The sequence below is a fragment of the Bemisia tabaci genome, unplaced genomic scaffold (genome assembly GCF_918797505.1).
Source record: "Bemisia tabaci unplaced genomic scaffold, PGI_BMITA_v3".
Classification (NCBI taxonomy): Eukaryota; Metazoa; Arthropoda; class Insecta; order Hemiptera; family Aleyrodidae; genus Bemisia; species Bemisia tabaci.
The window spans coordinates 67,676-94,498 of NW_027311735.1; the positions used below are offsets into that span (position 1 = coordinate 67,676).

The following is a 26,823-nucleotide window of genomic DNA, read 5'->3' on the forward strand; positions in this document are numbered from 1 at the left end:
AACATATCCCGATCCAATTGAAAGTATCAGAAGGCTAATCCGTCCCTGATCTTTAAGAATCCGTTTAATATCTAACATAATTTCAGGTAATCTGCATAATAACCGTTTTGGTAAAGCTTTTGTTTTTTCTGTTTTACTAACTCTCTATTCTAGAGAAACTTAACTGAGGTTTTATATGGTGTAAGTCACTAAATTTTATTTGATTTCGTCTAAGACTTTAGTAAACTGGTTACTTTCATATAGTTAGAAGCTATATTTTATAAAGCTTTATTCACTAAAATTATTAAATTTTCATTTTTTTCTCCCGATCTCCCAATCCGATAAGTATGGCCAGTCAATTGCTTCAGTGAAAACACATGTTTTCACTGAACCAATTGACTGGCCATACTTGGGATTTCTCTAAATTGAAAGGTGGTAGCTTGATGGTTTTTTCTGACAAAATATTAGCAGGTGTAAGGAATGCTCTTTTGCAAATCGGCCTTCTAGTGATTCCTCTCATCTCTCGTAATTTTCATTTCATCTGCGGGCTGCCTATAGCCCTGGATAGACGATCAAATTCCCGAACCAATTCCGATCAAAGTAGCATCAAAGTGTCGGGAGTCATCAGTCTTAAACTCATTAATTTGCTTCATTTTAAAATGAAAACTTGGCAGAAATGTTTCCCGAGGCAGGAAATGATGAATGGTGGCACTCCATTCTGATCTTACTTTGAACAAAAAAGTGTGGCCCGTCAAAATGTGATGGTAGATGGTGACCACCAGTCATCAGCATGTCTACTTTGATCGGAATTGGTTCGGAATTTGATCGTCTATCCGGGGCTTAATGAAATTGATAGACAAAGCGATAGAAAAATGAGATATAGAGAGTATAGAGCGATCTTATTGGTTGAAATTAGTGATTTTTAGAGGCTAAGGGGTCGGTAATCCAGAATTGCGCGAAGGGTCCAAGAAACTATATGAGAATTGCGCAAAATAGGCGCAAGGATTGCGCGAATAGAAAACTTAACATCTGCTTCAGGAATGCGTGAATTTAAAATGAAATTAAGTTAAGGTATAAGTTTAGCAAAACAGGAAACAGTCGGAAAATAAACGCATTTTTATGTTGACGCTAGTTGAGGTTATGGTTTGTTGACAGGTCATCGATATCTTACCTTCTTATGATAAATGAAATGAAAATATTGAATGATGGTCGTGGATTTAAAGAACTTTCTTAACTTTTCTCAGAAAAAATATTTACTCGGGAGAAACGAGGCAACGTTGGAATGCTGATACATCGTCGAAACACAACGTAGGCCTTTTAAGCTCTATTATTCGATGCCGCGATTATTCTAACGCGAGTTCGAATAATCGTGCCAAACACAGTGCGGCCAGCGTTAAATGTATGTTAGCGCCTACAAGACTTGAGCTTGCCTTCACACATTGCGCCAAACAGACAGTGCGGCCGGCGCACAGCCCATATCAGCGCCTACAAGACTGCTTGAATACTTCTCGCATTGCGTCAAACGCACCGCAGTCGATCAGTTGGCGTGCGGAAACGGAAACACATATTAGCGCTGCAAGACTATAGGAATGTTGCAGGACTGCGTGTAATCATTCTCGACTTTCTGTTCCCGTTTTTACCATAATTAAAGGGAAAATATGTATCCTCTCTGTAACGATTCAGAAACTCTGATGATATTTAATTTTTATTTTGGTATGTGCAGTCGGTATCAGAAAAATTCGCGCAATCCTAAGCATCTCTAAAAAGGTAAAAAGGGGGCATTCGCGCAATCCTATCATAGCCTAAGGGGTAAATGATCTAGACTATCTGTAGGGTCTCTCGTGGGTTGCCGTTCGTCGGTCTATTATCTACCGCCTTTGTCCATTGCAACCACCCGCTTTTACCAATAGGATCCCTCTATACCTCTTTCGCCTTCTTCGTCTACAGCTATGTATATCAATTTCAAATATCGGCCGGCAGAGAGATTTTTACATTTTTCTTGAGAACTATTCAGCAAAGCGGCGGCATCAGCGTTGTGATTATTTTCTCCGCTGCACATTGGAACGAGTTAATGGGGAAAGTCGGAAAAAATGTGGAAACCTAATAGCCTGTAACTCCTTTAAAACAAAACTTTGAGGTTTTGAAAATGGTCTATTGGCTTCCTTGTAAAAATTTTTTAAAGACGTATTCCTTAAAATTTACATTTGGACAAAATAAACAGAATAAATTGGAATTTGAGAAAAGAAATTCTTAAGCTACCTTTCCACCTTTCCCATTAACTCGATCCACTGTGCGCGAGTAACCATTGTGAGTAGTGTCCAATTCTTGGAGAAGATATGTTAAAATTTGCATTGAATGATCATTTTCAATGTAAGTAGTTACTTACGTGAGTAGTTGCTTGTTAGAAGTCAGAGGTCATCACCGTAGTGAGTGCTAAATGGTGCCTAATAAGGTGATCCTATGAGGGGCTACTGGGTATGGCGGGCAGCAGTGATGTCCGCGAGTGGCCATAGAGTACAATAGAGTCGCAAAGTACTGGATCGCCGTTGAAGTCACTTTTCGAGGCTGTTTTGTCCAGTTCTCCGGAGACTAGTGTGCGGCGACTAGCGATGACGCATACGCAGAGACTCGCGCTCAGCGCTCCCCACTCCCGACAGTCCCGACTCGGCTCCGTTCGTCGGCTAGACACACACTGAACCAGCTAAAATAAGTAGGCCGGTAATAAGTCTGAAATTGAGTCCATATATGAATACTAGGGGGCTACGCCCCCTGGCCGCTACGCGGCCCAACCCCCTGAAGGCGCTCCGCGCCATCAATGGGCCGCTTCGCAGCCCTATTTTTACCCTCCTATCAGTGTTAGTTTTATTTTTCCCCTAAAAAATTACGATATGAGGTATACTTTAATTTTAAACTTTACTTAAAATTACTTTAAAATTAAAAGGACGCGTTATGGAATGACTGCTTGATGAAATATTGCAAAACAATTAACAATGATAGCCAGGTAATGTTCAAGTTATTCTAGAGTCGGGAATCGAACCTATACCGAGTTCTAGAAGGACGCATTCGACGTCTTACAATTAGACGACTCGGCCACCGCTCGGCGTGTGGACCTCGGCGCAAATCTTGTGTAGATAAGTGTAGAGCTGATGCGCAGGCTACACAGCTACTGCGCAACCTCCTCGACCACTGCGCATCCTCCCGCGCATAGCGGTAGCAGTACCTGAGCATTCTGTAAACTCACTCACTTTTATAACGTGCTTTTAAAAAAACCTGGGTCCTTTTTCCAAAATCTGATTAGAGCGGGCTCATCTAGAGCCTATTACCTGTCGATTTACGCAAAAATCATGGAAATCGGCCCGGTAGAATGCTCAAACGAACTATGACAAAAAGTATAAATTTACATTGTTTAAATGGGAGAATTCGCAACTTTACCACGTAATATAAAAAAACCTGGGCCATATTTTGAAAATCTGAAAAGAGTTGGCTTATCTAGAGACAATTGCCCGTCGATAGCCGCAAAAATCATGAAAATCGGCCCGGTAGAACGCTGGAACTAAGCGTCACCAGTTTCGCAAAATTAGGAGGTCTTGGAGCTTATAGTATCGGAGTAACATACATTAATGGATTCATTATGGCTTTGAATATCTATTTCAAGCAAAATTTGCACAAATTAATACCGATGGAATTAAAAAAAGTCGAAAAAACACATGCAGTCGTTGATTTCTCCATAAGCCACCGTGTAAAAAAATGCCGGTTGGTTCACACTTGGTATAAGTCAGAAATTAAATTCCTATATGAATTTTATCCAGGAGTAATATACATTAATGGATTCATTATGACTTTGACTATCTAATTATAGCAAAATTTGCACAAATTAATATTGATGAAATTAAAAAATGTCGAAAAAACACGGGCAGTCGTTGCTTTTCCCGTAAGCCGCCGTGATAAGAAATGCCGGTTGGTTCACACTTGGTATAAGTCAGAAATTAAATCCCAATATGAATATTTTCCAGGAGTAACATACATTAATGGATTCATTATGGCTTTGAATATCTATTTCAAGCAAAATTTGCACAAATTAATACCGATGGAATTAAAAAAAGTCGAAAAAACACATGCAGTCGTTGATTTCTCCATAAGCCACCGTGTAAAAAAATGCCGGTTGGTTCACACTTGGTATAAGTCAGAAATTAAATTCCTATATGAATTTTATCCAGGAGTAATATACATTAATGGATTCATTATGACTTTGACTATCTAATTATAGCAAAATTTGCACAAATTAATATCGATGAAATTAAAAAATGTCGAAAAAACACGGGCAGTCGTTGCTTTTCCCGTAAGCCGCCGTGATAAGAAATGCCGGTTGGTTCACACTTGGTATAAGTCAGAAATTAAATCCCAATATGAATATTTTCCAGGAGTAATATACATAAATGGATTCATTATGGCTTTGACTACCTTTAAATAGCAAAATTTGCAAAAATTAATGCGGATTGAATTATAAAATACCTAAAAAACACAAGCAATTCTTGATTTCTCCATAAGCCGCCGTGTCACAAAATGCCGTTGGGTTCGCAAATGGTTCACTATTTTCGGAGCACACGTGGCTCGGAAACGCCCGTTAATGGATTGGCTTCATCGGCGCTCCAGTACTTTGCGACTCTATTGTACTCTATGCGAGTGGCTCATGAGGTGGACACGCGCAAAGTTAACGATGACCAGGATTCCCTGGAATATGATTATTACAGACGATATAAAATGTCTCATTCTGTAAATCATGCAATTAAAGTGTCGGTAAACTAGCGATTAAAATATTTAAGTGAGAAAAAAAACACTAAAATAAAGTGGCCCAAATACTGTATGTAACAAGGTGGAGAAATGGTGCTGGGTCCACACCACACTGGAAAAAAAAATACATTTGATCTAGAGTCCAGACTCTTGAAAACATTGATAAGAAAAAATACTCTTGATTCAATCGGATTTTTGCTTGAATCAAAACGAAATCCGCTTAAATGGGCCTGTTGCAAACTTTTGCTAGAGCAAAAATAAGAGTTGTTTCTTATAGATAATGCCTCAAAAATCACGATGAGCGCATCGGCAAAGTCTGAAATGCACTCACAATCTGCGTAAGAAATTTGCGTTTTTTTTAAGCTTCTCGCTTCAAAAACGATACTACGGCATAGGTGAACATTTTGTTAGAGGAGTCGCTCCATCGTCGGCGATATTCATCATGGCCGACGCTTGCACGCAGTTCCGCGCGTAATTCAAGGAGAGTTCAAGGTCAATCAATGCGGGCGTGGAAAACATGAACGTTAAAACACGCCGATTGTTATCTGGTCTAATCCAGTTCAGGTGTTATCTCATCCCATCACACGTGTTTTGGCGGATTGGCGTCGGCCATGATGAGTATTGCCGACGATGGAACGACTCCTCTTACAAAATGTTCACCTGTGCCGTAGTATCGTTTTTGAAGCGGGAAGCTCAAAAAACCGCAAACTTACGCAGTTTGTGAAGTTATGAGTGCATTTCAGAGTTTGCCGATGCGCTCATCGTGATTTTTGAGGCAATATCTATGAGAAACAACTCTTAGTTTTGCTCCAGCAAAAGTTTGCAGCAGGTCCATTAAGAGGCTTGGTTCTTGATTTAAGCTAGAGTCTGATTGAAACAAGAGTACTTTTTCTTGTCGATGTTTTTAAGAGTCTGGACTCTAGATCCAATGTGTATTTTTTTTCCAGTGCATTCCGCGGGGAAATCAAAGCCAAGAAGTTCCAAAAATTATGATTAGAGGCAAAAATAAATTGTTTTGAAATTTTTTTAAAAGAGTTTTTTTGTCATTGGAGTTTAAAAAAAAATTATCTTTGACTCTAATTATAATTTTTGGAAGTTCTTGGCTTTGATTTCCCCGCGAAATGGTGTGGATCCAGCACCATTTCTCCATCTTGTTACATAAAATATTTAAGAGAACCTTCCATGATTCGTCTGTCCTTTGAATATCTCGGCGCCTGCAAGCTGACTGTGAAAAGTGATGGACAAAACAATAGACAAAGAAGACATTCGGAGTGCGGAGCGATCCCGTCGGTTAAAATGGGAGATTCTTATAGACTAAGGGGCACATGATGGACCAACTCGGGTCTAACTTCTATCACACAAAATTTCACTACTAGTCTGCAGATTCCAATATTCTAACCAAGATGGCCAAGAATATACATAAATGTGCGTTTTTCCGCTAAAATGAGTAAATTTCTGCAAAATGAAGTCAAATACGTGCTTCATAAGCGACGGTTCCTAACAACTGATTAGGAAATCGCTCTGGAAAATTGGTCTGCATTTTGCAATTTGGAACTATAAATTCTGGCTCATCTGAAAAAAGACTTATGTGCATAGGGAAACGAATGGCACGTACGGTGTTTTTAGACCGGGCCAGAATTTAGAGTTCCAAATTGCAATATGTAGTCCAATTGAAATTCATAGGTCGGCTGCATTTCTGGGCTCTAACTTTATTCGCGGAAGGCGTCGATGAAGGCCTGATGGATTTTCGGAGTTTCACATCCGTCTATACTCTCGCTATACAGATACTCTATACAGCATGCCAAAGGAGTCATCGCCCTGAGGCTTAGGCTTGAAGGTCCAGTTACACGATCCAATTAAGTCATCAAATTGGGCCTCTAATTGGTCGCATCCTCACCTCAGGTCTTTTTCCACGAATCAGAGCTTCAGTGTGATGGCTCAATTTGATCGCGTAACTGGACCTTTCAGCATTGGGTCAGACGGAAGCAGAGCCCTCACTGAAAAAAATGTTTCCTAAATACAAGGCGGAGCCGTCTTAGACCAAGTAAACTGGATACTTAAAAAGTATCGAAAAGAAACGGAGGTTTGAACTAAGATAACGGAGTTAGGTACCTTGGATCAAGAATTAGCGTTTTCTCAATCCAACGCTCCACGTCCCCTTAAAAGAAGAAAGCGTTTACTTAAAAAAAGGAAACATTCCATGCCGTGAAAATATTTCCTAAATTTAAGAAATTATCGTTGGTTTGAAGTGAGTATCCGTCGTATTGATCTAGGTAAACTGTTTACTTAGAAATAGGAAACAGTTGAGTAACTCCCACGTGCATTTACTGGCTTCAAGTTAATGGTTTGTTTAAAATTAGTAAACGGCGTGTTGGACGGGAATGCGCGTTTATTGTATTGAAACCAACTGTTGTCTTAGAATTAGTAAACGGGGACGCCCGGCATGAATGGGTGTTGCCTAACTCCCAGGCGTGTTTACTTATTTCTCGCCAATTGTTGTTTTAAATTTAGTAAATAGTCACTGCAGGTATGCACACTGCACCCATATCATACATATGTATTATTATTGATCAATAATAGCAAAAAAATGGTTTAATTTATCGAATTTTTGATGAAAAAAATTTTCAATTGTATATCTGCAAGTATCGAAGACTCAACATGGCAAGTACAGACTTGCAAATTTTGGCCTACCTATCGGGATTTGAACCTGGGACCTACAGTTTACAAACCTAGCACCCTACCTACTTAGCCATCGGGGCTTATGTCTCCGTCGGCCGAACTTACACTATATGGACTGCGTTAAACAGAAAGGAACCAAGCCACATCAGCTATTGCCAAATTTAATCGGGCAATGGGCCTGTTGCAAACTTTTGCTAGAGCAGAATGAAGAGTTGTTTCCTATAGATAATGCCTCAAAAATCACGATGAGCGCATCGGCAAAGTCTGAAATGCATTCATAAATTCACAATCTGCGTAAGAAATTTGCGTCATTTTGAGCTTCCCGCTTCAAAAACGATACTACTGCACAGGTGAACATTTTGTTAGAGGAGTCGCTCCATCGTCGGCAATATTCATCATGGCCGACGCTTGCGCAGTTCCTCGCGTAATTCGAGGAGAGTTCAAGGTCAATTAAGGCGGGCGAGGAAAATATGAACGTAAACACGCCGATTGTTATATGGTTTAATCCTGTTCAGGTATTATCTCGTCCCATCACACGTGTTTTGGCGGACTGGCGTAGGCCATGATGAGTATTGTCGCCAATGGAACGACTCCTCTAACAAAATGTTCACCTGTACCGTAGTATCGTTTTCGAAGCGGGAAGCTCAAAAAACCGCAAATTTCTTACGCAGATTGCTAAGTTATGAGTGCATTTCAGACTTTGCCGATGCGCTCATCGTGATTTTTGAGGCATTATCTGCAGGAAACAACTCTTAGTTTTGCTCTAGCAAAAGTTTGCAACAGGCCCATTTAAATTTTTACATGAAAACGGTTGTGCGGATTTTTGTGCAAATTTCAGTGGATTTTCTCTAGAGTATGAAGCTAATTCCTTAAAAATTTCAAAGGAATCCACACAAACGTCCTCTCGTAAAAAACTAAATGACCCGGTTAACTTTGGCAATAGCTGATGTGGCTTGGTTCCTTTCTGTTTAACGCGGTCCATATAAGTCATTGACTTAGGCTCTCACCATTATTGTGATAGTGAATATGCGTAAGACCTGATGGGTTAAGATTTTTTGAACCCGAAAAGATGAATTTGGAGCAAAAAAGAAAAAATACGCGTGTTACTGTTGTCACTTTTTTGGCGCGTATACGTAGTATACCGCCTTTGCGATCGTTTCGAACCCTGCTCGATACAATAACCGAGTCCCTTAGTTCCTTACCGAAAAGTGACTACCGCGAACTTCTGAGATTTTCCAAAGCGTGTAAAAAGTTTATTTATCCCTCAATAATTATGATTTAAAGTTGTTTCTCATTCTGGGGCTCGCTAGTTTATGTGCAGTGAATACCAAGAGTCTACGTTACTTGGTTTTTTTAAAAAAAGCCTAAGAGTACGACGCGCTGATTTAAAATATGCATATATAAGCGGAAGCAAGCGAACTGATTCGAGGATGGCTGACCAGTTCGGCACTCCTTGAATGAGAATTTCACTCACTCCGTTTTGTTCAAAACGTTGCTTTGACATACCTCCACACCACTGTTATCCTTTTCAAAAGTTGGTGCTCCTTGCTCTGATAGCCGGGGCCAGCAGGATAGTGGTAAGTGCAATCTGTGATGAGCCTCGAGACTCATTAGATCATTTGCTAAACGTGGCTCGTATAGGAGTCCATTCAACCCTCTCTTCCCCACGCTCCTGATCACTGCGTCGGCGTCACGAAGAACAATGGGCCTTGGGCCGCCTTGGGTCCCAACGCGGCTGATACCCGTACCCCATTTACTCACGCTTCATTAACCATTTCACCGTCACGCTAGGATTCATCCAATTTTCAAAAAAAATTGTTTCGCGTGTATTTAGCAATTTTTTCCTTACTCTCCGGTAAAACAAAAATAAAAAGAGACCTCATTCATAAAAATCGGCCGAATAGAAGAGAAGTTACAGTAATCGAAATCCGAAGAAATCAACAAAACCTCGACTTCTCGATACGAAAAATAAAATGAAGGGGAAAAAAAGAAAGTATAAATTACAATTAAATATAATGGGCCTGTTGCAAACTTTTGCTAGAGCAAAACTAAGAGTTGTTTCTTATAGATAATGCCTCAAAAATCACGATGAGCGCATCGGCAAACTCTGAAATGCACTCATAACTTCACAATCTGCGTAAGAAATTTGCGGTTTTTTGAGCTTCCCGCTTCAAAAACGATACTACGGCACAGGTGAACATTTTGTAAGAGGAGTCGTTCCATCGTCGGCAATAATCATCATAGCCGACACCAATCCGCCAAAACACGTTTGATGGGACGAGATAACACCTGAACTGGATTAGACCAGATAACAATCGGTGTGTTAACGTTCATATTTTCCACGCCCGAATGGATTGACCTTGAACTCTCCTTGAATTACGCGCGGAACTGCGTGCAAGCGTCGGCCATGATGAATATCGTCGACGATGGAGCGACTCCTCTAACAAAATGTTCACCTACGCCGTAGTATCGTTTTTGAAGCGGGAAGCTTAAAAAAACGCAAATTTCTTACGCAGATTGTGAAGTTATGAGTGCATTTCAGACTTTGCCGATGCGCTCATCGTGATTTTTGAGGCATTATCTACAAGAAAAAACTCTTATTTTTGCTCTAGCAAAAGTTTGCAACAGGCCCATTGACCTCAGAATTTGACAAGCAATTCATTTATATACCTAACGCTGAAAAAACTGGGAGAAATTACAAAAAATTCGCCTGTTGCAAGGGGCTTCTTTCTAAGAATTTTGACCTGAAGACAACGGTCGAATAACAGCAGTACTCCATACAATACACGGTGTGCCTGAACGAGTTAAACATTTTTATACGTCCAAATCGAAAAAACTTTATATTTTTAACTACAATGTCTCTTGAATCGTTTAAGCCAAAAAAAAAAAAAAAAAAATCCGTCGAGATTCTGGAACGTAAAGGCGCTTTAAAAGTATTCTGGGGCTATAGCTGACTCACCGGTTGTAAATTCCGTTATATTATTAAAAAGAAATTGACTCCATAGTTTAATTCCTTAGTTTCTTGAATACGATTATTTTAAGCACTTAAACATTTATACCACCAATTTTAGCCATGGGGTGATTTCCTGAGAGCCGATAATATCACGAATTTCTCATAGAACCCTTCAATAGTGGCTTGCTTTTTTGGCAGCCGATTCGGCCATCGAACCGTAGTTTAAATGGAAGCTGATAATAACCCATAGCTCTGAGAAAAATTTTGAGATGAGTATAAGAACGGTTTGTTGTAAGTAACGAGGAGAGGCGGGCAATTCAGCGGCTAAAATCCGATCTAATTTTTACAGTTTTTCTGTTGAATTAATGTTGCCGCGGGCTTCTGACTGTGTCCACACATAGTTTCTGTTCAGCATATCGATACATAAGTATTTAGTTTCTGTTCAGCATATCGATACATAAGTATTTACACACGTAGAATCTAATTTTCACGTCGGGGAGTCGACATATTTTGATTTTTTCGATTTTATACGGAAAATTGATGGTTTTTCGGGATTGAAATTATTATTGTTTCATGAAAAATAAATGCACCCAAATGACTATAGCATATTGATTTTTACACATTTGCACTCACGAAATTGCTTGGTAAATTCAACGAGTGGGTGCATCGACCTGGTATATCAAGTTTCTGCAATTTTTTACGGCAAATCAGTAGATTTTCGGGATGTAGATTGCTTACTTTCAATTCATGAATGAATAAAGCAACGACATGGTTGAACTTCTTTGCATGGAAAGATGTTTTAACTAACAAAATCAAGACGTATTTAATGCAATTGCATTTATATCGAGTCAATTTCCTTTCAATAATATAACGGGATTTTTACTACCGGTGATTTGGGCATTTTAGCCACAAAATACCTTTAAATCGACTTTATCTTCTAGGAGTTCGACAGAATTTTTCCTTTCTTCGCTTAAATTATTCCGTAGCACTTTTCTTCAAGAATCTGATAAGATTTTGCTTGAGGCAGATCAAATAACTTAAATTCGATCGAATAGCTTTCTACTTCCACAATACACGGTCTCGTCAAGGTGCGTCTTTGACCTCGCAGTGTTGGATCGTGAATTCTCTTGTTGTGCTGTTTGCCTATTTTGAAATCTCTGTAAATGAAAACTAAAGGGGTTGATATGTGCGAGTTAATGACGCGCCTTATCAACACATTGTGTTGGAGTTCACTGCTTGTTTACGTTTATTTTTGTTTCTTTCGCATCTTATATTAATTTTTAATCTCTTTAAAAGAATGTAAAGCAATGCGCCTTTTTTAAAATTTTCTCTCTTCATTTTTTCTTGAAGAATCGCTGACTTTAAAAAAATTAGAATAAAGAATGAAACTCTTCGAAAATGTTTGTAACACATCTTCTATACTATAAGCTCCAAGACCTCCTAATTTTGCGAAACTGGTAACGCTTAGTTCCAGCATTCTACCGGGCCGATTTTCATGTGATTTTTGCGGCTATCGACGGGTAATTGTCTCTAGATACGCCAACTCTTTTCAGATTTTCAAAATATGGCCCAGGTTTTTTTATATTACGTGATAAAGTTGCGAATTCTCCCATTTAAAGAATGTAAATTTATACTTTTTGTCATAGTTCGTTTGAGCGTTCTACCGGGCCGATTTCCATGATTCTTGCGTAAATCGACAGGTGATAGGCCCTAAATGAGCCCGCTGTAATCAGATTTTGGAAAAAGGACCCAGGTTTTTTTAAAATCACGTTATAAAAGTGAGTGAGTTTACAGAATGCTCCGGTACTGCTACCGCTATGCGCGGGAGGATGCGCAGTGGTCGAGGAAGTTGCGCAGTAGATGGGTAGCCTGCGCATCAGCTCTACACTTATCTACACAAGATTCGCACCTGAATTCTCTTGTGGAGCGGTAGCCGTGTCGTCAAAGACGTCGATTGCGTCCACTATGAATTCGCTGTGGGTTCGATCCCCGACCCCTGAAATCTTAATCATTACCTAACTATTATTGTTCATTGTTTTACTGCAATATTTCATCAAGCAGTCATTCCAAAACGCGTCCTTTTAATTTTAAAATAATTTTAAGTAAAGTTTAAAATTAAAGTATACCTCATATCGTCATGTTTTAGGGGAAGAATAAAATTAACACTGATAGGAGGGTAAAAATAGGGCCGCGAAGCGGCCCATTGATGGTGCGGAGCGCCTTCAGGGGGTTGGGCCGCGTAGCGCGCCAGGGGGCGTAGCCCCCTAGTAACTTTTTATTTTTGGTGACTGAGATTGTTACATTTTTTAAATAATACTAGTTCTATTCAATTCGATTATAATATTCAACACTATTCTGGACCATTTATTAGACTTTTCTATTTGAATTAGAATATTAATAGTTCTATTCAATAGTTCTAATTAATTCACATCGGGCGGAAAAGGAAGAATGTGAGCACTATAAAAGAAACATTAATAGTTCTAATTCCTTACTTTAAAAAATAAGATTTGAAAAATAAGCTTTGAGATTTTCTGGATTAAGGCATCTTTTTCCGTGGACAGTCACAATTTATTCATAAAAAAAGTTCAATCTTCGATTACTCTTATATTTTACTCAGTTTACATAATCACACGCGTGACGTTCTAATATTTTATTGTATAGCTGCACTTCATTTTCCTTACACTCTCTAAAGTTGATAGGAAGGTGGTAAAGAAGTGCTGGATCCACCCTATTTTGCAAGGAAACAAGGTAAAAAGGGTCAAATGCTTCAATTACGGTAAAAAATGTTGAGCTCTTATGAGTATCCGTACAAGACTGTGGAGGGAGGGGGGCGGAAAGATCGGTCCTGACAGGCCCTTCGACCCAAAATTTCCCCGGACACAAATGAATCAAAGTTTTAAATATCAACAATTTTGCACTCGCAAATTCCATTCGAAAATACAGAAAAACAAGCAGTGAACTCCAACACAATGTGTTGATAAGGCGCGTCATTAACTCACACATATCAACCCCTTTAGTTTTCATTTACAGAGATTTCAAAATAGGCAAGTAGCACAACAAGAGAATTCATACGATCCAACTCTTCGACGACGCACTTTGACGAGACCGTGTATTGTGAATGTAGAAAGCCATTTGAACGAGTTTAAGTTTTTTGATCTGCCCCCAGCAATATCTTATCAGATTCTTTAAGAAAAGTGCTACGGAATAATTTAAGCGAAGAAAGGAAAAATTCTGTCGAACTCCTGTAAGATACAGTCGATTAAAGGTATTTTTGGGGCTGAAATATCCAAATCACCGGTACCTTTTATAAATCCCGATATATTATTGAAAAGAAATTGACTCATTATAAATGCAATGGACCACTAGGCAAGGCACGAATTCAAGCATTCTGATACATGTTCCTTAGTCAGAATTTCACGTAAAACGCGATTCGCGCAACGAAAATTACTGAAACCAACTCCTAACGAAGATATTTACCTTTTTATTTCACATTGGTTACGCGGATTTTGAACTGCCCTGGTAAAAATGGCAAGTGTTAGGTCAGTGAATTTTCCACTGAGGTCAGTGCAATTTGCTCTGAGGTCAGTTCAGTTTTCTCTGACGTAAGTGTTAAAGCACTTACCCAAGAAGTCAGCACTGAGGTAAGAGGCACTGACGTCGGGAGAAAGACTTACCTAAGTGCAGAGATGTCTCTGAGGTAAGCGGGACTGAGGTCAGGACTTGGTTCAGAGGGTAAGTCTCTGACATCAATCTTAATCGAACCGCACTCACTCCCAAAAAGTAGAGATGGCTCCCCCTTCCCCCACCCTATTTCATTTTCGCGGGGGAATATTTCCTCGGGACACGGGGACCACAAACTTTATCTTTCAGAGAGGCATATTTTGTAGAAGGTGGGATTTTCTAAGAGGGAAGGAAAACTAGTTTAAGTAGCCACACTCTTGAATAATTTGTTTTACCCTCTTCGTTTAAGATGGCACTTAAATAATTAAAACACAACAAAAAATGAGATCGATAAAAATATTATCACCACTAAAATATGTATTTAGATATATTTATTTAAGCATTATTATTTTTTTATAAAAAAAAATAGTTTTAAATTTGGTTTTAATTTTTTTCAGTTTTAACTGTTTTTAAAATGTTTCAGACTCAATTTTTTTTAAAATTTTCCTATTTTATTTTCAATTCTTTTCTAACTTTTTTACTCCTTTACTTTCAATTTTTGTATCTGCTAATTTATATTTTTTGTATAATTTCAACTTTCATTATTTTTTTTGCATCATTAGCTTTAATTTTGAATTTTAGTGCGATCCATTTTTTTTTCAAAGAAACGTAACTTACAAAACTTCATTTACATGTTGATTGATTAAAAAAGAATAATAGAAAAATTAAGTATCGGATTCACATTCAAAGACAAAATCATCATTTGCTGGCAAGATTACCCCAATGGGGGCCCTGAAATGGTAAAATTACGCCCCTAACACGTACACGCGCAGGTAGTGTAGTGGTTCAATCGCTAGGACGATCACCGAAGTTAAGTTACGTCGGGCGTAGTTAGTACTTAGATTGGAGACCGCATGGGAACGAGCGATATCCCCTGAAGATTGTGATACTCGCTTGGGATTGAAAACTCACAGCAACCCTCCCTGATCGTCAAATAGTGACTTAACGTACCTGGCAGATCGGTAATTAACGAAATTTTTGCCTGTACAGTATTTCTGGGAGTTTCCACTCCGCTTACGTCTGAGACACTTAGGTCAGTGCCACTTACATCAGAGGCACTTGCCTTTGGAACAGACCTAACACTGAGGTAGCAGATCAGCGCCCGGCAGCACTGACATCAGTGCTTAGGTCTGTTCCCAAGGCAAGTGCTACTGATCTGAGCACTTGCCATTTTTACCAGGGTGCCCGCTCACGAGAAACTCAAAGCTCTACGTGAGTCAAATCGAGCACTACAACGGTTTCAGAAAGCCTCTCAATCGAGCAATATTCATTTCCTTCCATGTGTTGTTCAAACTCTAAGCAATTTGCTATAGCTGAGCCAAAGCGTCAAGATTGGGGTTGCCAGATTTTTATACTGCAAGAGACTGTCATGATAACGTTTAGCGCGCGATGTGAATCACGCAGATCATTGAGTTTTCATGAGCGGGTGGTTTGAATTCACACATCAAGAATCATTGGATATCTTCGTAAGGAGTTGATTTCGGTAATTTTCGTTGTGCGTATCGTCTTTTACGTGAAATTTTAGTTAAGAATCATGTATCAGAATGCTGAAATTTGTACCCTGTCTAGTGGTCCATTGCATTAGATATGTCTTGATTTTGTTATTTTAAACGTATTTCCATGCAAAGAGGTTCAACCATGTCCATGCTTTATTCATTCATGAATTGAAGGTAAGCAATCTACATCCCGAAAATCTACCGATTTGCCGTAAAAAATTGCAGAAACTCGATATACCAAGTCGATGCACCCACTCGTTGAATTTACCAACCAATTTCGTGAGTGCAAATATATAAAAATCAATATGCTATTGTCATTTTGGGTGCATTTATTTTTCATGAAAAAATAATAATTTCAATCCCGAAAAACCATCAATTTTCCGTATAAAATCGAAAAAATCAAAATATGTCGACTCCCCGACGTGAAAATTAGATTCTACGTGTAAAAATACTTACACATGGATATGCTGAACTGAAACCATGTGTGGACACAGTTAGGATACATAGCCCCAGAATACTTTTAAAGCGCCTTTACTTTCCAGAATCTTGACGGAATTTTTTTTTGGCTTAAACGACTCAAGAGACACTGTAGTTAAAAAATATAATGAATTTTCGATTTTAACACAAAAAAAAATGTTCGTTCAGGCACACCATGTATTGTATGGTGTAGGTATTACGCTGGTATTCAATCCTTGCCTTCAGATCAAAATTCTTACAAGGAAGCACCTTGCAAGAGGCAAATTTTTTGTAATTTCTCCCAATTTTTTCTCCGTTATATAGTTGAATTGCTTGCCAAATTCTAAGGTCAATTATATTTAATTGTAATTTATACATTTCTTTTTTCCCCTTCATTTTATTTTTTGTTTGGAGAAGTTTCGTTGATTTCTTCGAATTTCGAATACTGCAACTTCTCTTCTATTCGGCCGATTTTTATGAATGAGACCTCTTTCAATTCGTCTTTGAACGGAGAGTAAGGATAACATTGCTAAGTACTCGCGAAACAATTTTTTCGAAAATTTGATGGATCCCAGCGTGACGGTGAAATGGGTAATCGAGTGAAAGTAATTAGGGCTGACTGTGGCGAGGGCCGCGAGGGTCGCCTTTTGTTCTTCAGCTGGGAAGCGACGCGACGCGGCGAACCGAGCCAGGACCGGGACACTACCTGGGTTTTGTGCCTGCCTGTGCACTGTTTCGGCCTGATAGGGGAGTGAATTTCTGTATGGGCCACGGTTAGCACATGGTCTAATGAGTCTCGAGGCTCATCACAGATTGCACTTACCACTATCCTGCTGGCCCCGGCTATCAGAGCAAGGGGTACCAAATTTTGAAAATCTTAACAGGGTTGTGGAGATCTGTCAAAGCAACGTTTTAGACAAAACGAAGAAGTGAAATTCTCATTCAACGAGTGCCGACCTGATCAGCCATCCTCGAATCAGTTCGCTTGTTTCTGCTTATATATGCATATTTTAAATCAGCGCGCCCCATTCTAAGGTTTTTTTAAAAAAAACCAAGAAACGTAGACTCTTGGTATTCAGTACACATAAACTAGCGAGCCCCAGAATGAGAAACAACTTTAAATCATAATTATTGACGGATAAATAAACTTTTTACAGGCTTTGGAAAATCTCAGAAGTTCGCGGTAGTCACTTTTCGGTAAGGAACTAAGGGACTCGGTTATTGTATCGAGTGGGGGGTCGAAACGATCGCAAAGGCGGTATACTACGTATACGCGCCAAAATGTATTTTGTTTTCGATCCACTCCATCGTTGTGTTCATAAATCAAAGGGATCCGGAAAATCGATATTGAACAGTGTAAACACTACGTAGCAGCAGAGTTATTCGATTATCTTCATCTGTCAACTTGATGGGTGACATGCTGAAAAGTATGATTCTCTCCACATTTTTTAATTTCTTCCTCGGCCCTTAGCATAAGCATGCATTTTATTTGACCCTTTTTAATTCTATCTGCGAGGGATCTTTCATTCATCAGGACAGGAAAAGTAAGGAAGAAAATAAGTAAAAAAAATTGCGATTTTTTAGTGTGAGGAAATACATTGTCCGATGAAACTGAACTGAGGCAATGCAAAAAACTCCCGGCTTCAATCTACTTAAGTATTTAAGTCCTCTTTATGAGGCCCCCTTCATTTAAAAATAAAAATTAAAACTTCAAATGCACAGTGCCGATCTATTTAAAACAACGCAAATATTTCCTCTTCCTCTCCTTCTTTACTTCTTTATTTATTTAATTTTTTGTCGACGCCGCGCCGATCATATGAGTGATTTCTCAAAGGACACATTAAATGAATTTCTCCCTAAAGAACAATTATTTTGTAGACAAATATAATGGGCATCTTGATTTTTTAACTTCCGTCTCCTTTTATTCCGTCATAAATGGTGTTGGTTTAAGCAGATGCTAACGGCATCTGGCAGCAATTGCATGTATCATTCTCATAGGAGGCGTCACCATCCGGTTTACTAATTTTAAGGAAACTGGTTTCTTCTTCGAAGCAAAATGTTATATTGAAAATAGGCAACCGCACATGTCCCATACCGCATCCGTTCCCCGCGGAAGGGACTCACTCCGTTTACTACTTTTAAGGTAACTGGTTTCTTCTTCTGACGTACAGTGTTTTCTTTCATCAAACAAGCTGTTGGGTTATTAAAAGGCAACAGCGTCCGGCATATTGCATCCTCCCCCGCTGAGGGCGTTCGCCCCGTTTACTAATTCTAAGGAAACCGTTCTCTTCTTTCGACACAACGTGTTTTCTTGTACCAAGCAAGTTGTTATGTTAAAAGAAGGCAACAGCGTCTGGCTTATTGCATCCTCCCCCGCTGAGGGCGTTCGCCCCGTTTACTAATTTTGAGGGAACCGGTTTCTTCTTTAAACGCAACGTGTTTCACTGTACCAAGCAAACTGTTGAATTGTAAAAAATCAACGGGCGTATTGCTAATTGGTTCCGGTCGCCTCGAAAGGAGTTAGCCCCGTTTACTAATTTTGAGGAAACCGGTTTCTTCTTTCGACACAACGTATCTTTCTATACTATAAGCTCCAAGACCTCCTAATTTTGCGAAACTGGTAACGCTTAGTTCCAGCGTTCTACCGGGCCAATTTTCATGATTTTTGCGGCTTTCGACGGGCAATTGTCTCTAGATTAGCCAACTCTTTTCAGATTTTCAAAATATGGCCCAGGTTTTTTTATATTACGTGGTAAAGTTGCGAATTCTCCCATTTAAACAATGTAAATTTATACTTTTTGTCATAGTTCGTTTGAGCGTTCTACCGGGCCGATTTCCATGATTCTTGCGTAAATCGACAGGTGATAGGCCCTAAATGAGCCCGCTGTAATCACGTTATAAAAGTGAGTGAGTTTACAGAATGCTCCGGTACTGCTACCGCTATGCGCGGGAGGATGCGCAGTGGTCGAGGAAGTTGCGCAGTAGATGGGTAGCCTGCGCATCAGCTCTACACTTATCTACACAAGATTCGCAGCGGCTTTCCCATGTGGAGCGGTGGCCGTGTTGTCAAAGACGTCGAATGCGTCCACTTTGAACTTGGTGTGGGTTCGAGCCCCGACCCCTGAAATCTTAATTATTACCTGACTATTATTGTTCATTGTTTTACTGCAATATTTTATCAAGCAGTCATTCCAAAACGCGTCTTTTTAACTTTAAAGTAATTTTAAGTAAAGTTTAAAATTAAAATGTACCTCATATCGTCATTTTTTAGGGGAAAAATAAAACTAACACTGATAGGAGGGTAAAAATAGGTCGCGGCCCATTGATGGCGCGGAGCGCCTTCAGGGGGTTGGGCCGCGTAGCGGCCAGGGGGCTTAGCCCCCTAGTTTTCTTCTACCAAGCATGCTGTTGACTTAAAAAGAGGCAACGGCCGGACTCAGAAGGCGTTCACCCCGTTTACTAATTTTAAAGAAACTGGTTTCTTCATTCAAGCAAAAGTTGGCTTATTTTAAAACAACGTTTATTTTATTTAAGAAAACACGATTCGCTTGTCTCAAGCGAATCATGTTGTCTTACATGAAGAAAACCGTTGGTTTCTTCCAAGTCAAACCCGTTTTGAAATAAGTAAAAAATCCAAGTAGACGCGTTTACTTAAATTCAGTAAATCTTTTTTTTCCGTGCTGAATCAGCAGACGAAGTCCAGACAGCGAGGAGCCCAATCCTTGGAAAAACTAGACATGGTTGCCGACCACTCTCCGACCCCACTTAAGCCTCCGCGCTACTGGGTGCCCGCTGAAGCCGGAGCTCAGTCTGACAACCGCTCAGTCATCAGTGTGACGTCCTTGTAAATGCAACAACGTCGACTTAAGAGGATTCGTCAAGCTCAAGTGACGTGGTCGAACTGCCATGCGATAAATCGCATCTTTTAGGTAAAAAATCTCGACAGATTTTGAATTTTTAGCAGAGAAAAGGACGATAGGCCCTGCGCATGAGCCTAAAGAATCATGCTACACCCACAAATCGGCAAAATTCAGAGAAATGAAAGCAGGATAGTATTTGGAAAAAGAACCTCGCATTCGATTCAGCTATCGATTTCGGTATCGAATGCGAGTGTGGCGGCCAATCACCGCTCACCTCTGGCGACGCAGCCCATGCTCGCCGCTGATTGGCCGCCGCAGTCTCAACCACGGCTATATATGTCGTGACTTCACCGCCTCTAGACACTCCGCTCCCGTCAACCCCACGGACCACATCGCCATCCAGCGGACCTCTCGCAGCCGGCCGGCTTGCCCTTTCAACGGCTCTTCTTAGAGCCACCAACACAAGAGCACCTCTCATGGTTTTTGGCCATATTGGTGACTCCCGCCGTGAGTGAACACGCTCAGCCTTCTGATTCACTTCAACCTCGCAACCTCACCTCAAGAACACGCTCAACCTTCTCTCAAGTCAACTGCACCCAAGCACTCAAACTCAAATCTCTCACTGGAACAGTCATATTTGATCATCTTAGCATATTGAAAGCTTCCAGCATCATCACCGCATCGTATCCATCTCTCTCCGTGGCGCAAATCAACACGCTCCAGCAAGTTGCCGCAGAACACAGCACGTTCCCAACTTGTTGTCCCGAGCATCAACCTCTTTGCCCGGAAAGATGATGGTCACAAAACATCAACCGTGTGTCACCCGGGTCGAATGGCGCTCCCCGGCACGCTGACATGCACCTCCTGCTTCTCACCACTCAATCAATGGTCAATCCACTCAATCAACCATCCCTCAACTCTCGCCATCATCACTCAATCAAATCCTCAAACTTCTCATCATCTCTCACTCAATCCTCAACTTTCCAACCACTTTACACACATTTTCCAAACCTGTTTCCACTCCAACATCCAATTTCACCACTCACTTCTCCAACCACCCACAGAGACTCCGTCTCAACCGCAGGGAAGTACTGTGGCGGCCAATCACCGCTCACCTCTGGCGACGCAGCCCATGCTCGCCGCTGATTGGCCGCCGCAGTCTCAACCACGGCTATATATGTCGTGACTTCACCGCCTCTAGACACCAGAGAGTATGGAAGGTTAGAGGCCCGACTGGATAGGGAAGAATTGAAACAGAAGTTGGAGCCGTGAGCAAGCAGTTACGTACGTTGGCGCGAGAGTGCGCGGCGAGCGGAATCCCATACCGCTGCGCTGATTGGCTAAGCGAGAGTTGCGGACGAACGATGTATAAAATATTGCCTACGTGGAGGTAGTCCGGCAGCAACATACCCGCCGCTAGTCACTGGAAAACAATAGAAAATAGTAGTTGCGTACGTCGCCAGCGAGCGCGCTGCGAGCGCTTCTGTTTCAATTACTTAGCATTGAGTCGGGCCTCTAACCTTCCATACTCTCTGCTAGACACTCCGCTCCCGTCAACCCCACGGACCACATCGCCATCCAGCGGACCTCTCGCAGCCGGCCGGCTTGCCCTTTCAACGGCTCTTCTTAGAGCCACCAACACAAGAGCACCTCTCATGGTCTTTGGCCATACGAGGTTTTTTCCAAACACTATCCTGCTTTCATTTCTCTGAATTTTGCCGATTTTTGGGTTTAGAATGATTCTTCAGGCTCATGCGCAGGGGCTATCGTCCTTTTCTTTTGCTGAAAATTCAAAATCTGTCGAGATTTTTGACCTAAAAGAGACGATATATCGCATGCCAGTTCGACCATGTCACTAGAGCTTGAAGAATCACCTTATAAATAAACATGCTGCTGTACTGCAAAATTTGGTACCGACGGTTCTCCATTCCGCTCTCCCACACCACCTCATGCCAGTGCAAAATTTATGGGGGAGGGGGGCAGGGGGTCCGGACCCTCTCCAGAGTCCCCCAAAAAGAGAAGAAAAATATAAGAAATTGAGGGAAAGGAAGAAAATTCGAGTGAAGAGAAAACACGACGATATTTTCGCCTAGAGGAACGAGTGGACATTTTTTAACGTAAGGAATTAGAGAGTCTACCTTCCCCTTTTTTTCTTCAAGAGTAAGTGGATTTTTTTCATCTCATACTTAAAACAAAACATTCCATTTGGTCTTGTTCAAACGGTTTTCCATTTTTTAATGGTATTTTCGGGGGAAACTAATGCAGAGCTTCTTATCATTTTCCGGACTGAAATTGTTAAAAAGTGGGGTTTAACGAGGTTAAAATCCTGGAAAATTTTGCCCGGGCCCCCCGCTCCACCTGGGGGGTATTCCATATCCCCCAGACCTCCCGGTGGGAGGTTTGTCCCCCCCCCCCCTCGGAACCTTATCCTGCATACGCCACTGCCTCGTGCACAGTATCGGATAGCTATTTTGCGTTTTTCCCCACCCGCCAGACCCATTCATGAAATTGATAGACACAGCAATAGGTGAAGAAGACGAGTTACGAAGACGTGGTGAAGAAGACTAAGACTAGTGAAGCGATCCAATTGCAGTGGCGGATGGGGGAAGGGGAGCGGCATGGTGGCACGTTTTTCACTCTTTAAAAAAAATTGGAAACAATGAAAGGATATTGGTGGCCGTAAAAATTTTCCTGGACGAGCAATTAAGCGAGAATAAGCTGAGGTTTTGCTTAGAACATAGAAAATTGATCGCTCTCTCGCAGTGGAGGTGAACTCTCAATTTTTCCAGACAAATCGTCGTCTCTCTCGCGAAAAAAGGTAACCACATTTCAATTTTGCCGTTTCAACGTTTTTGGTATTTAAGGTGATTCCACGGTTCCCATTTTTTGTGACAGAGCGACGTGCGATTTATCGCATTAATTTGTTCCATAATTTCAGCTCCTTGTCATATTTTTTTCGACTTTTGAGATCGCAATCCTGTTTTAATGAGACTAAACAATTCATGTACCAAATGTGACAAAGGAATTCAACTTAATAAAGGCGTGGGTTTTTTAGAGGAAAAATATCGCATTTGATACTTATATCAAAACTGCACTCGAATGCTATATTTTCCCTCTGAAAACCCCCTGCCTTTAATACATTGAATTTCTTTGTCAAATTTGGTGCATGAATTCTTTAGTCTCATGACAACAAAAGTGCGATCTATGCGATATATAGCACGTCACTCTGACACAAAAAATGGCAACCGTCGAATCACCTTAACATGATTGATTTGTACCAAAGCTGAATCTTGAATGATGCCAATACAGTTATAATTCTCCATTTAAATGTATGCAAAACAATCGATTCTTGGTGAGGCAGCATTCCTCAATTGCCTCACCTAATATCGATATATTTTATGCATTCAAATGGAGGTATAACTTTGTCGCCAAATTGCAGAATCGCCACTAGTTCATACCAAAAATGGCAACCATGCAAAACCTGTTTTATAGGGGTTTTTATACGGAAGTTACAAAGGATTCCATACATCGACAGTGGAACTGCAAAAATGCGTATTTCCGTCGTGGTGTTTAAAAATCCCCACTGTGTCCACTCCTTCTTTATTTTCTAAGAGGAGGCTGAACCAACGTCATGGCTTGAAATTTTCACAGAATATTCTTCACATATGGATGAAAAAGCACCGAAATTTTCAAGAAATAATGATCAGAGGTTTCCTCTGCAGAAAATAAAGTATAACAGGCAGTCTGCAAAGCCGCGCAAAGCGACATACGCATTTCAGCAGTTTCAACGTCGATATGTATTATCGACGGTAAAACTACCAAACCACGTAGGTATCTCGGTTTGCGACGTCGCAGACTTCCTGTCATACTTTATTTTTTAAATAGAAAACTACTCAATGTCAATTCGTGAAAACTTCCGTAATTTTTCCTCTTTGTGCGGAGAAAAATCTGTGAAAATTCTGAGGAATGATATTGATTTGATCTCCTTCAAAAAAATAAAATGTGAGTGGAGATTTTTAAACATCGCAAACGAGATACGTGGTCTGGTAGTTTCACCGTCGTTATGCAGCACCCCTGTGGGACGCCATTTTAGGGGAGAGATCCCCCCTTAACTCGTCATTTTCAGAAAGCTAGTTGCATGGAATTGCATACATGTAACTCGGTTATTACTAAATTTATTAAAAGCCCATTTTTCACCTAGGTAATATTTCGATGGCGAAACTACCATACCACGTAACTCGGAAAACCCGATTTTTCAGGAGAGCAAAAAAACTGTCTTATTTTTGAAAGTTAAAAGGTGATTCTTGGAGACAGAAATGATAGTATGCTTTTCACCATACCTTTAACACTTTAAAAATAGCCCCACCAGTTAGGAAATACAGAGGGAAAACCGAGTTATGTGTTTTGAGAAATAGGAACCGACACTGTTACCTCGAGAAATGTGAATTTCGAATTAAGATTTTGTTCCTGTTATTTGAGTATTTTGATCGATTTAAGGCTTAACGAAGAGTCATATGTGCTTAAATTGATGCACTCGAAGTTTCTTAGGTCCCACAGCTGGATCAGTCATCGTGTTTTTATTAATTATAATACTTTTAAACGCCATCCCTGGTAAAAATTGGCAGTAGAATGTGTGTTCCCAAATTCTAGGTGGCGGTAGCCACCCCGGCCCAATCCTAAAAAATTCCCCTAAAAATTTGACGACCTAAAGAAAGAAAAAAAAAAAAAAAAAAAAAAAAAGACGGGTGGCTGCTGCCTAACTAGTTTTACACGAAACAACGCGACCGGGCTTTTCTGCACGGTTTGCGGTCCATTAAGCTCTCCTACTAATTAAGTCGTAGAGTAAACCCCAAAAACCCTATAATATTTGGGTAGAGTATGCTCAGCTCCACTCGTAATGACCACCCTTTTTAAGTTTAGTTAAATATTAAAAAAGTTATTAAGCTTTAACGACAAATTTTGGACCCCAAAACATGACATTAGTTTTTGACGACATGGACCCCCAAAAGATGACAATGATGGAATTGTTGAGCAGATACGGTGCCCGCAAAACGTTCGGTCGCGGGAGAGACCATCGTGTTTAGTTCACTGACATTACAGCTATACCGTAGAAAAAAACCCCATACAAGTATAGATATTTTGAATCAGCGTCACATAAACTAAATATGATTTTTTGGAAATTTGAAATAGATGGCGTATAAAGAAGAACAATTTAATAATTAACCCGTTTTCTGACGATTTGAATGTCGATCGGTCCCTAGGGCTGTGGAGGTAAGGGTAGCATAAAATCCATTAAACTAGAGTCCCTTTATACCCAGAGTTAAGACAACTCGATTATCAGCTGACTGGCAGCCGGCCTTGGCTGGCCATGGAGGCCGAAACGAGTGCACCCAAACGAACGATATTGAGGGATAAGGATCAGGAATCCTGCGATGTCTGTCACACAAAAACAACAACATCAACAAATTGATCAATTAAAACGAAAATTAGATTGGTTTGTGAATAATTTCTTAATCTATTTTCATTTTAGACCGATGGAAATAAAAATTTACTCTTGATAAACCACAATCAGGTAATATTTTCATTATTCTTGTTCACATTCGAGGTACCGCCATCGTGGTGCACTCGTTTCGGCCTCCATGAGCGAGAACCAATCAGAATTGGATTTTTTTTTAGGCCACTTTCAGCCCAACCAAAAGTGAGTTGTCTTAACTCTGAGTAACGACAACTCGATTATCAGCTGACTGGCAGCCGACCTTGGCTGGCCATGGAGGCCGAAACTAGTGCACTCAAACGAACGATATTGAGGGATAAGGATCAGGAATCCTGCGATGTCTGTCACACAAAAACAACAACATCAACAAATTGATCAATTAAAACGAAAATTAGATTGGTTTGTGAATAATTTCTTAATCTATTTTCATTTTAGACCGATGGAAATAACAATTTACTCTTGATAAACCACAATTAGGTAATATTTTCATTATTCTTGTTCACATTCGAGGTACCGCCATCTTGGTGCACTAGTTTCGGCCTCCATGAGCGAGAACCAATCAGAATTGGATTTTTTTTTAGGCCACTTTCAGCCCAGTCCTGATCCAACCAAAAGTGAGTTGTCGTTACTCTGGGTATAAAGGGACTCTAGATTGCGTTATAAGTCAATGCGCTTTACTGTAGTTTCTATCGTTCGTAGCCAATGAGAATTAGGCATTACGTCAAGTGACCCAACTTTGTCACGATTTCAATACTGACCTGCGGTTTTTTTTCTGTGACGTACAGGGTGTGCCAAAAATATGGATCCTTCCTTACTGATGTCTCGAGAACGATTACAGATTATTGACATGCGGTTTGAACGAAATTCCTTAAAAAAAGGTGGGCCGCTTTCGGGGGGGGGGGGGGGGGGGTCGTTTCCTCTCTGCCTCGCGCCCGCGGGAACAACTTTTAAATTCAAAATGGGAACTCTCTTTGCCTGATACTTCGTAGAAGTCATACCAAAAATATGTGATATCCTTCCAAAAAAACAAAAATATGATTTTTGTACAAAATTTCGGCCCAATCCAAAAAATGTCACTAATTACCAAAAACAAAAAAAAAAACCAAAAAAAAAAACCAGGCACCCAAAAAATATGATGGCAGTACCGTTTGGATTCATCATATAAAAGGAAATGATATCAAAACGGCCCAATTTTCTCTTTCATGCCCATGCAATATACCAAACACCCCAACTTTTTTCACAAAAAAAAAATAAATAAATAAATAAATAAATAAATACCTATAAGGTATGATGACCTGAACACGTTTATTGGATCCATCGCTTTAAAGGAGTATGATATCAAATCGGCCCAACTTCTCTGAAATATGCCCATCTCGGATCAATAATTTTTTTGAG

At 40.3% G+C, this 26,823-nt stretch overlaps 2 long non-coding RNA genes across 2 annotated transcripts in view; one reads left to right on the forward strand and one right to left on the reverse strand.

Annotated features, from left to right (window-relative positions):
- LOC109037826 (uncharacterized) overlaps positions 1 to 26,823 on the forward strand; it is a 308,967-nt gene that overhangs the window by 64,954 nt on the left and 217,190 nt on the right. The gene's annotated exons all lie outside the window — the stretch shown is intronic.
- LOC140225745 (uncharacterized) lies at positions 7,620 to 25,643 on the reverse strand. The gene is made up of 2 exons (XR_011900728.1): positions 25,233 to 25,643; positions 7,620 to 7,956 (listed from the first exon to the last, which is right to left on the reverse strand). It is a non-coding gene; the product is annotated as an uncharacterized lncRNA (long non-coding RNA).